This window comes from Onychostoma macrolepis, chromosome 05, assembly GCF_012432095.1.
Source record: "Onychostoma macrolepis isolate SWU-2019 chromosome 05, ASM1243209v1, whole genome shotgun sequence".
Taxonomy (NCBI): Eukaryota; Metazoa; Chordata; class Actinopteri; order Cypriniformes; family Cyprinidae; genus Onychostoma; species Onychostoma macrolepis.
The window spans coordinates 7,977,332-7,989,900 of NC_081159.1; positions in this window are offsets into that span (position 1 = coordinate 7,977,332).

Here is a 12,569-nt window from a genome sequence, read left to right on the forward strand (position 1 = left end):
GTGGACTGTTATAAATACTGCGTTCTGACCACAAGATATCGTTGTTTACAGCAGGAAAAACATTAATCCAATTCCTTGTGGTCACATGCTTACTGGAATCTCATCCAGTCGATCAATTATTTGATTAATGCATGATTCATATAGAGATTTATTCATAGTCACGGTTGGGTCGCGATGGCTGTCCAAGGCATTATAAACAGAATGAGAGGGCCTAACCTTTGAAACACAAGGGACCTTCGTAGCGTTTGGCAAAGGAAGGAAGAAACACTGCGATGTTCAGCTCGGTCAAGGCAAAATAAATATTTGGGTAAGTCCAACACTTTAAGAATGGGTTTTAAAACTGGTAGCACAATAAATCCTAGCAAATAAATGAAGGTCTAAAGAAGCTACAACAGAAAAAATATAGAACACATACATTACGAAGAGCACATTTTACTAAAGTTTCTCATCCCAATTTTTGATTACAAACTCATGTTAAAAGAATATACCCCAAAATTAAGATTTTGTGAAAATGCACTCACCCTCAGGTCATTCAAGATGTAGATGAGTTTGTTTCTTCATATGAACAGATTTGAAGAAATTTAGCATTACGTCACTTGCTCACCGATGGATGCTCTGCAGTGAATGGGTGCCGTCAGAATGAGAGTCCAAAGGGCTGAAAAAAAAAAAAAAACATCTAAATAATACACAAGTAACCCACACCACTCCAGTCCATGAGTTAACATCTTGTGAAATGCAAATTGCATGTTTGTAAGAAACATTAAGGCATTTTAGCTCCAAACTGTCCCACTTTAAGCTGTGCGCACTTTTAGCTTTAAGCTGTTACAAATGTTCATTTTTGGGTGAATTATTTCTTTAAGCAACCTGTACTGTATGTCTATTCTGGTGTTTAAGTGGATTTGGAAACGTAACACCAAACAAAGTTGAAATAATTAGTAGGAAAGTCATAATTCTTACTGATACCCAAGTTGCTGAGTTGTGATGCTGGAAGGAGTGTGTCCACATGAATGCCAGAAAGCAAGTCTGCAGTAGACGGCTGTATAAAAAGGCCCAGGTTTATTAGTAATTTATTAGTATTTATTTGTTGTTTAGAGGTGAATACTGTATATTTCAAGTTTATGATATTGGTGAATAACATATAGGTTAATACATTAACCTTCAAACTTATTATAGGCTATACTGATCAACTTTCTAGTTTATTACAGTTAATTTTCCAGTCTATTATAATGGTCAACTTTCTAGCTTATTCCATTATTAATTTGCCTAATGACTCACTAAAGACTTGCCTGAGGATTTGCTGATATTTTATAGAGGCATTGTTTAATTTGTTTGATTTAATATTTCGATTATCCAAGAAATTAGCGTATAAGTCAGTTTTGCTCAATTTAAATAAAATAAAATAACAATTTGGAAGACATTAAAAGGAATATAAAGTGCGTTATAAATAAAATGTATTATTATTATTATTACATTAGAAATTAGACATTGTTCTGACCTGAAGCCTTCATCCAATCTTGACTAGCAACTAGATTAAAGACAAGGTTTTTTAATGGTAATGAGTGTTTTTATGAATTGCAGTCAATTTTTTTATTTATTTAGTCTTTAGTGTGAGACTTACAGACCAAAAGCTTTTGTCAGGTATTTAAAAGGTTAATTTATCAAGCTAGCTTTGCTGTTTCTTATTTTGTATTCCAAGTGTTGTGTTTGATGTGAGTCTTGATCCTTTAGCTCGCAGGTGCAGGTTTATTAATTGAGTGCTGTGCTGAGTGAAGCCTCCAAGGTCCTGCTCAGCATCACTAAACCAGGACTAAATCCTGGCACTCTCCTGCTGGATTCAGCTCAGACCATCTCTTTAGCTAATTTCTCTTTAAAAGGGGGTTTCAAGCAAGTTTACTCTGGCTTACTCATTACAAAATGGCATTTTTACGCCGTCCACACACTGTCTCTAAGGACTAGAATAATCCTCCGTTCCAGACCCTGGATTGTGATCTGCGCATGAGTCTCAGACAGGTCTGGCAAATCATTGCATCCATACCCACCTTAATTACTTCTCTCCCAGCCAGACAAGTGAATCTTAAGCCAAATGGCTGCAATTATGGTTTAATCAGACACCCACGATCTCTCCATTTAGAAAGAGGTGGAGGAGAGGGGTCTTCGGTAATTTGCAATTCACCAGGGATTTTTAATATAAATGGCCCATCATTCATTCACCCGGTGAAGAACACGAAACTATTATGTGTGGTTAAATTGTCAAATATGCATTAATATGTGACAAACCTTGGAAGCAGATATAACAACAAAAATATAACAGATTTCAACAACAGCAAAAGGCAATGATATCACATACATAATTATTTATATTTTTTTGCCATGTTAAAATGGGCTAAAATGTTCTTCCATACTGCAATTTTGGTTTTACTGAACACCAGCAAAGACCTAATTTATCATTTGAACAAATAAGAAAATATGGTAAATGTAGTATTATATATTATTTGACTATACCAGCTCAATAATATGTTCATTTTGATGTTAAATAAATATTAAACAATAATTTGTTAAATGTAATTATGTCTCCTATTTCATGCATGTAACAAAAAATGATGTATAATTAATGTATGTAATGAAATCTATATTAATTAAATAATCATGTATCATGTATTAATGGATGAAACATTTATTATTTAAAACACATTAATTATATTTAATTTTAAATACCCACACTGTAAAAAGTGATAAGTTGACTTAACTTAAAAAAATTGAGGAAACCCGTTGCCTAAACATTTTTAAGTAAATGATCATTAAAAAAAAAATAAGTTAATTGAATTGTCAAGTTCACTTAACTTTTTTTTTTTAATTATTATGTACTTAATAATTTTAAGGCAACGGGTTTCCTCAATTGTTTTAATTTAAGTCAACTTTCACTTTTACAGTGCAATTAAAGTATAAATAATGTAATGAAAACTACATTCAATACATGGTTCATTTAATAGTTAAATAATCAATAAAGAAATAATAAAAAAAAATGTTAAAACATTAAGTTTCATAAATACCTAAAAATATAAGTAATGAAAACTTAATTAGATACTCATTTATTATTATTATTAATACATAATAATGTTAAAATATTAACTGTATTTCATATGAAATACCTAATTAAAGTATGTAATGAGAACTATATAAAATGATTAGTTAATTTAACAAATAAACAGTTACCAGTAAAACATATCATGTTTCATATTAAATATGTTAAATACACATTAAATAAAAGTATGTAATGAAAGCGAGTCTATCCACTGCAGTGATGGTTTCATGCACATGCATTTCATGCAGTTCCCTGAAATGGCCCGTGAAAACACTGTCTCGTCAACAGTCATGAGCCTTTGTTTGGTTATAGAAGCTAATAAAACACAGGCTGAAGTTTGTGTCAAGCTCAACGCACAGTGCAAAGCTTCAGGCGGGCCCAAAGGGTGGGATAGTGTGAACTCCAGCACCAAGCCCCCAGTTCTCCAGCATTTGACATCTTACTGACACTGTCTGAAGATCAGACGGGCAACACGCTTTAAAACTTAAAATGGCAATCTCCAAAGCAGTCATGTAGCTGCTCCCAGAGCCAGATATCAGGAGTTCGTCAGTGAAATTAGCATAGTCTGTTATGATCATCTCAGCAAATCATTAACACTGATGCATGTTTGTTTAGCTTCACTTGTCCTCATGAGAGCACAAGGTGTACAGCAGTTCAAACGCTTCTGGAAGACCTACACAGCCTAGCAAAACAACAAAGAGACTGGTTGCAGAATCTGTAGACTCACTCCTGCCAGCGCAGATTTCACAGGCCTCAGGTCAAACGAAAAGCCTTATAAATCAACCTGCCTTTCATTTTGAAACTCTCACCAGCTTTCCAGCCTCTCTTCTTTTGCCAGTCAGGATCCTCCACACCACCTGTCTTTCCACTTGCTCATTAAAGTCATTATATTTACCTTTGTTTCAAAAAATTCACCTCAAATATTTATATAAATTATAATTTGCTGAAATCCATAAAGCATGAGTGCTTTGGTGTTTTGAAAGTGATACTGTAGAGTTTGAGAGTCACAGACGCTGAGTAACAGTAATGGCTGCTGTGCATTTGGATTTAAGCTGTAGCCAGAAACAAATGATATACACATGGGTAAAAAGAGACTCTGAGTTTTGCTTTTAAAAAGGCAGTTTAAAGTGATTAATAAACAATCCCTGTCTTAAAGTGAATGCTAATGCTGATATGTTTCCAGAATGGACCTTTATAGGGAGACTGCAGATTTATTTGCATTTTTGCGCATCTTCTGATGCTGACTCAAAGAGACAATGTCTTCAGTTTCACTTATTGTTCCAGAATCATTGATTTGAATTGACAGGCTGATTAAAAATTCACATCTATTAATTATTTAGGATGTTATTCCAGCTATCAGATCCTTGGAAATCTTATGAGACGATGTCAGCTTGTCATAATCAGCAAATCCCAGCTAATAACCCTACTTTAAACTAATAACTCTGCAGTATTTGTCTGCACACGTCTATGTGAATTCACGCAAATCTGATTTTCCATGGTACATTTGTTTCTCAGAATAAGCTACAAATGAATTATAAATAAACGATGCTTGCTCGACTGAATCTTGTAGGATTCTCTGAATCTAATACCCTCATAAAAATAAACAGGGATATTTTAGGGGGAAAAAGAACCCGTTTCTTAATATGAATAGGAATGGTTCACTTTAATTTGTTTGCAGGTTTTCTAGACGTAGCCCTGGAGGACAGACCAACAGATGCTGCACCATAAGGGAAAACACACAAATACAAACCTAGACTAAAAACGATTTCTAAAAAGGCTACTACACAAAATTTTGCCAATTAAAGCCAGTTTATAAAAGAATGGTCTATATTAAAATCAATAACTGCCAACTTTGACTAAATCACGCAGCTTATCTACATTTTATTGAATTCAACACAACCAAAAACCAGAAACGAAAGGTGGCTAGTAATGCTGAAGTCTCTTGGCTAAGAGCTCTCTAGTGCCAGCTGTGAGGAATTCAGCTCGAGTGATTTGTTGGCTCATCTCCCCTTCAAGGAGCCCGGTGACAATGTGGAAAGTGTTGAGGAAGTGGGCGGGAATAGCTCTGCTCAGCAGCCCTTTGGGAAGCACACTTGTCTCAACACCAGCTCTGTGGAACTGACAGATACACACACACACCTCTGCTGCCTCTGCGCATATTCCACGAACTTACCTGACGAATATCAAGACGCATTATAAACATCCATCTCTAAAGTTTTCCTGACTGATACTGTATAAACTATGAGTCTTGACAGCAGATTTGCTCAGTTAGTTTGCTTTTGAAATCAGAGCAGAGTAAACCGGTGCAGACTGGTTATTTTCATCAGAGTGCAAACTATTCCCAAAGGGTCTGAGGAATTTTGACATCTGCCCCGCCACACATGGGAGCACAGATGTGTGGAGAACTCCTGAACAACAAATCCCACATTTCCTGTGTTTTACAGTAACGGGGGTATTTGCATTGGTGATTGGAGTTCTGGAAAAGAGGTTACAATCCCAGCAGACGTGAACTAAATGCGAATGGGTCCCAGGCTATTTCTACTTTTGACTTGCTAGTACAGAAAGATGGTTTGGGTTTTAAAACTACTACAGACACGTAATTTGATGTCTGTGCTTTGAGGCTGCATGGGGCAGTGTGGTACATTATGGGTTGTGGGTAAATCTATTGAATCATAGTGTAATCTACCCACAGCAATAAATTTAATTTGTGTATACAGTAAATCTTTACTAATAAAATGCATTAACAACAGTTTGTTTCAGCCATTGATTTCGATTGGCTGAGCAGAGTTCGCAGAGAGCTGTTATGCAGTCCAACAACAGAACTGTCAAGGACTTTTCACTGTTTGTATTTTGGCCTTCGAAATCATACTTATGAGTTACAGGCACATGAATGACCAAACAAAGTTGCATTTACAAGTGAGAAACACAGAATTCTACATGATACTACAATTTTGCATAGCTATTTCCATTTTCCATGCTGTAGTAATTATTTTAAAAGGTTATTAAAATTATAATTTTGTATAAATAATGTAAAATATAAAACAAAATAAAAATTAGAGAAGACTAAAATCCTTCACAATATAGATAAGAATGAAAATAGAACGTTTGGTGATTGTAAGTGCTAATTGGATGTGCATAAGAAAACAACTTTTAAAGATTTATTGTAATTGAAATCTACAGATACAAAGACAAAGTGTAATGATTAAATGTCTTTTAAAAAAAGTTATGGATGTTATGGAAGCCAAAATTGAACAGTTTGTGAAAAAAAAAAAAAAATGGTTTTGTTCTTAGTGTCTTAGTTGCCTTTAGGAAAGAAACAAGTGACTGCTGTAATGAGTGAGTCATTGAATCATTGACTCAACCGATTCTTTGAGAAATAAAGAACTTAATTCAAATGGTAGGCAGTGTCACACTCACAATAGTGCTGTTGATCTGAATAGCATGCTCTTTCATGTGTGTCTAACATTTCATTATAGATTATGGATTTTAGTTAGTTTGATTTGGAAATGGAAGATATCTGGTGTTGCCAAATCTGCGTAATAAAACCAGCCCAATGGCTAATCAAACCAAGCCTCATAAAGCACAAATACCAAGACTGAACATATGCCACTGCCATACCTAAATATAGTTTACAATCACTATCATGCATTACATACAATTTCAACTTGAAAATCTTTGAATTGTAGTAATCACAGATAGACTGTTTTTGTAAATCATCTAACCTTAAGATTGACAGCTGGTGAACAAAATCCTTCAGTGGAAGTGGAAATCCTTTTTTTTTTTTTTTAACTACTTGAAAAGGAAATTTACATTTTACAATTGGAGAGACCTGCCAATTTGTTACCATGAAAATGAAAACAGACACACACAGCAGGCTCAGGCTCCCACCAGTACCCCTCCTTCACAAAAATCTCATCATCTAGCACAGTTTTAGCATTGGTAGAATATAAATTCAGTAGATTGGGTAAAATATTTCAAGACAAGCATTTCTGTCAAATATAATTTATGCAATATGTCAAACCTTTAACCTATGGGTAAAAAAAATCTACCCCTGCAACAGTTTAAAAGTATATCCCAATTCCACTGGAAAATTGCAGACTTGGCAACCCTGAAGGTATCATTGAATTTGTCAGAATAATAATGAATGTGTCAGCAGTGTTTGGGAATTAATCAGTGATATAAAACCATTAGCAATGATTTGTCATTCACACAGTTTCTTTCTAATGCCATCTATTGAATTATGTTGCATTTCTACCAGGAAAATAAGCTGAAATCCACTGGAGAGCAATATATATGTGATGAATATGTTTGTGAACGGCACGGCTCTCCACCAGATACAGATGAGAGTATATGAGACATTATCGCCAGAGGTCCATAAAGTGGGGTGATCTTCTTATGGCTGTGCATCACAAACTGGAATTCAACGTCACCACCAGCATGATTGTGGTCACGGTCAAACAGTGAGTATTTGCGGTAACTGATACACTACTGCTGAAACATAATCCACACGTCTTGCACGTTACATCTTGTATGTCAACCTTGAAATGCTCTTATTGAAGAAAAACGTTTTCTTACATTGTCTCTCCAGTCAAAACAAGGCAGGTTTTTTTCACAGTCTGTAATTTAAAAGTGTTCTGCTTCATTAATGGAAAAAACAGTGAGCTCAGCTCTATCCTGATCCAGATTGACAGCTGTCTTTATTCCACTGTCATTACCCGAGCGATGGTATAATGCCCACACATTTGGTGTCTGCACCACAAATGAAAGCAATCCAATGTTGCTTCTAAAAGAGGTATTTAATATTATAATTACAACAGAGACCCGTCTTCGGAGCCCAAACCGCCATACAGTGCTTTAAGAATAGACGCTTGGCTCATGCTGAACTTATGCATTAAACATGAAACCCATATGTTGGGTTGTGAAGACTGCTGTCCCAGGAGGCATCGGTAGATGATGCGCTGCGGCTGGGGGTGCATGAGGGGGTGTCTATTGATGCACTGGGAAAAAAAAACAAGGATTGAAGTTGTCAGTTGTGCTATATTTGCATATCTATGGAGTCAGGGGTTTGTTTTTTTATTCAGATTGTGATTTGACTCAAGCACCGACACAAACAAATACAGATGAATTTATGCTGTGGGCCTTGGCCTGAAATCTGACTGATAACCCTGTTTGGTCACAATGCACTGGTTATGCGTTATACATGAATGTTGGAGGTTTTTCTTCTGGGTAGCATGGAATAAAAGGAGAACAGAAAAAGAAAGAGATGAGATGGTGCTAGAGCCTGGTCAAAAGATGAAGATACTGCATGATCAACAGTCAGTCAATAATGTAAGTTACAGCTAATAGGACACTTTAAAGAGATAGTTCACCCAAAATGAATCTTGTGTTATGATTTACTCACCCTCATGTTATTCTAAGCCTGTTTGCCTGACTTTCTTTTGTACGGTGTCCCACACATAGACACAGATATATAGGGGGAAATAGATATTGTGGCCACAAATATCACAAAAGGATTCGCTCCAATGACTTATTCATTCATTGCCACGCTTTATAAATTCTGTCCCTCATTTTAGTAAAATCATGTCCATGTTGTACTAATTAATTCCCTGGTCACTATGACCTTAATTGAACAAACACATTAACTGTGGGACAGTTCTTTCACTCTAAGAACAAAATCTACGGAAGAACGGAAAAGATACTAGTGATTTTCTGCCAGGACATTATCCATTAGGTTTACAGACATTTCCTTACGATGTGTAATCCAAATTATGGGTAAAACACCTGTGAAATACCTTTTTTCTTAGTGCATGGCCTCAGTATCTTGTTTTTCCCCCATGTTGTGTGCAGGGTTCTGTAATTCTGTGGAATACAAACGGAGATATTTCAAAAGTATTTTTGTTTTTTTCTCATTTTTTGTATATTTAGTTTGTATATTTTTTCACTGTCAGCAGAAATTGTTCCCCAAAAAATACCCATTCATTAAAGTCAGCATGAATTGCAACACATTTTACCTCTGCAATGTGATGTATTTCTGAGTGAATCAGGATATAAGAAGAAAATAAGTAAAATCAGGTTTGAATTATCCTTAAGGGACTGATTGAGGGGCAAAAGTGGTGTTACAGATCAAACTAAAGTCAGTTCCACTCCAGGTTTTCATGCTCACGGATGAGAGAAACCCCACTACAAAAGATCCTAAAGTGAGAAAACACAAAACCTCGTCGCTTCAGCTCTGCTTTTGAAAGTTGAGAAGACAGACAAGCAAAATATGATAAATAATAGAAGATAGAAGAATATCAGAATTAACTGTTGTATATATAAAAAATTGTTGTTGCATGGCATTTTTTTTTATCAGCATGCAGTGACCATTTTATGAACTTGCCAAAGAACATTCAATCCCATTTGGAAAATCACATGTCCGTGCCGAATATAACAGCACTGGATGCATTGCATATTTTCAGTAATTGCTTTGGCTGAGGCGGTGCTCATTGAACGCTACTGTCCACAGCTTAGAACGGTTTCATTTTTGCCAGGTGCTGTTGCAAAGCCAACACCTGTGGAGTTGTGTAAGGCTCTCTTGTGCGACTGTGGTAAATGCCTTCACTGCCAAAAACTGAGCAGGAATGCAAGAGATGTGCCTCATTAGCTTTTTCTTCAGCTGCATTTTTTCGGACTTTCTATGTGTGTGCTTAAGAGAGAAAGAGAGAGCTTGTGTATTCGGCCAAGCCCTCCAGGAGGAGGCGTACGCGCGGCCCAAGCACATGGGCGCGTGCTCGTGTTTTCATATTAGCAAGTGTGTGTCCGCCATGTGCCTGCGTCTGTGTGTGACTGTAGCCCCGCAGTACCTTCTAGAGGGACCCTGCAGCAGCACAAAGAGACCCTTGTCTTGAGGTGTCACAGAACAGTATGTATCAGACACCATATTAAATGTCCCCTAAGCATAGAGGAAGTCTAGCGAGGGGTGAGGCCTTGCCAGGGAGCCACCAAAGAGGCTTTTGACAGTGGCCAAAACAGATGGCTGGGAATAGGGAAACAAGGTCAAAGAACACCGAACACACTCTCTCCACTCCTTTCTCCTCACTACATTCGATACGATTGAGCATCATCTGATGTTTGCCTCTCTTTTTAATTAAAATGGATGCTTTGGAATAGGAGCTTCGTTGTTTTCCCCCCAAAGGTGCTTAAGGGGGGAAGTAAAGATAAAAGAGTGGCTTTGTGTCTGGCCGCTGAATGAAAGGAACCACTGTGTTGACTGCTCCAAACAAGACCAATCAAAGATAACCTGTGTTCGAATGATAAGAGCTACACTGTTGGTTCAATGACATGTATCTACATGGAGGTTTGATAACTTGTGGTAACATGACCTTTGGGTGGTCCCATCGGTGTGATTATGGTCGCCACAATGCGTGCAGGACCCTCTTTCGTGTTTTCCAGCTCTATCTGTAATCAAAGGCTCTCCTGGTCCTTTACTGGGTGATTTGTCGATCACAATAATGGAAACTCATTAGAATGGTTAATTTAGCATGCTTCATTTAGTGCACTTCTTTCTACGCTGTACATTAAACACAGCAAGAGCCTTCGCAAAATGAGGTGGAGTAATTACTAATGGTAAAACGAATACCATCCGTGATTATACACCGTTTATCCTTGTACACATCAAATTAGTGTCAAATCAGTGAGTGCGAAGGTGCTGTTAAATCAAAATATCCAGTTTCTAAAGCAAGATTTTGTAGGTCAACCTCAAGAGTGATTCCAACAGTAAGATGTATTATACATTAAACATGTACAGCTGCAGAACAAGGGTGCCTGCTGGGACGCGGAGGGGCTGTAAGACTATCCCGTCGTCCTCTTACTGTGGAGGGCATGGCACAGGGCTCGCCTTTTTCTCTGACTGACATGAAAGTCTCTGGCAAGTTCAGCCATGTTGCCTTGATGTTGTCACTGAACTGAAATGTTAGGGTCAGCTCTTTGTGGGAGTTGGGTTCAGGCTCCGGCCCTTCCTCTTGCAGCTGTGCTGAGGGTTGTTGTCCGGCGATGGTATGCTCTCAAGCTTGTCTATTGACGTATTAGGAGAAGTGCAGCTAGGCCAGCTGGACAGACAAAGCACAGTAAATAAGACTGGCCTAGAGCCCAGTGCCCTACGGTGCTGACAAAGGAAATCTGTGTTTCAAAAATGATGTATATTTTGTTAAAAATAGGAATTAATGCATATAGAATTACCGATACAGATTTCATGTTGAGGTTATTAGCTCCACTATAGAGGTTTGAGATAAACTTATTGGGGCACTTTTGAAACCATCTGTTTTGCATAGATTTAGCAAATCACCAAGCAAACAAGCCTTCACATTCAGCCTTTGTGATTATTTTTAAATATCTATCTATCTATCTATCTATCTATCTATCTATCTATCTATCTATCTACTTAAAAATGAGAATGAACATGGGTTCTTCATTGTTTTACTTAACTCTTTAGTTAACTCCAATTCCGTGACTTGAAAACACCTGTTTTGAGATGAGCACGTTTTTAATCTCTGTACTAAAATTCATTTAGATATTTTCTTAGGGGTCACAATGTACCACAATGATTTTTAAGAAAAGTGTTAATGAAAGCTTGGATATACAATCCATCAAATTAGCAAATGACAATTCCAATGTCAAAGTTTATGCCTCACAGAATTACTTTGTGGTTTGTATGGGCACTTAGAGGTTATAATCGTGACTGGCCATTGACCTATATTCAGATGTGCCAGAGGGGACCAAGCTGAGGCCCTGACATATCTGAATGCATGCTCTCCATGACCAATCAATAAGCCATTATCACTGCACTCTAAGACAATACACACTCTGTGTATCGTTTAGGCTTATGGAACACCAGCATTAGTACTCCAATATCATGCTCATGCAATTTGGTCAACTTGGATATTTTCCTCACCTAAAATACATTTTGGGGCGTTTGGATGAAAATGTTATAATCCGGTTCCCAAGCGGTGTCACACTAAAGTGAGAACCAGGTCAGTGCTATGACCAAAAGAAATCCAAAATCCCTTTAATCCTGTGGCTGGCAAAGTCCTTCTTACACCTCGCCAGATTTTTGACTGACCACTTAAGCAGTGCAAGAAAAGGAATTGGGTTAAAGGCAATAACACTTAAACCTCCAAACTTTACACGCTGCTATCCCATTAAACTGCTGTTCCAATACTCTTATATACTCAATATTATCATTTGAAGCAAGGAATCCCTGTGAGCAGTTTAGCACAGCATAACCCAATTTTGTGTATTTATATAAAAATGGGTTGATGTTTGGTCTCCTACATTCTCTTTGAATTGATTTTGTATTGTATTGACAGAGTGGAGCTGGTCTTGGATTTCTAACACTGCTGCTCCCCTGCTGGACGGCAGTAGCGCTGCTTTCTCTATAGTGAGAGGGAGTTTGTGGCCCTATAAATACCACTTGCTCTGTAGCTGTCCAGCACAGGAAGTAGGTCTGTAT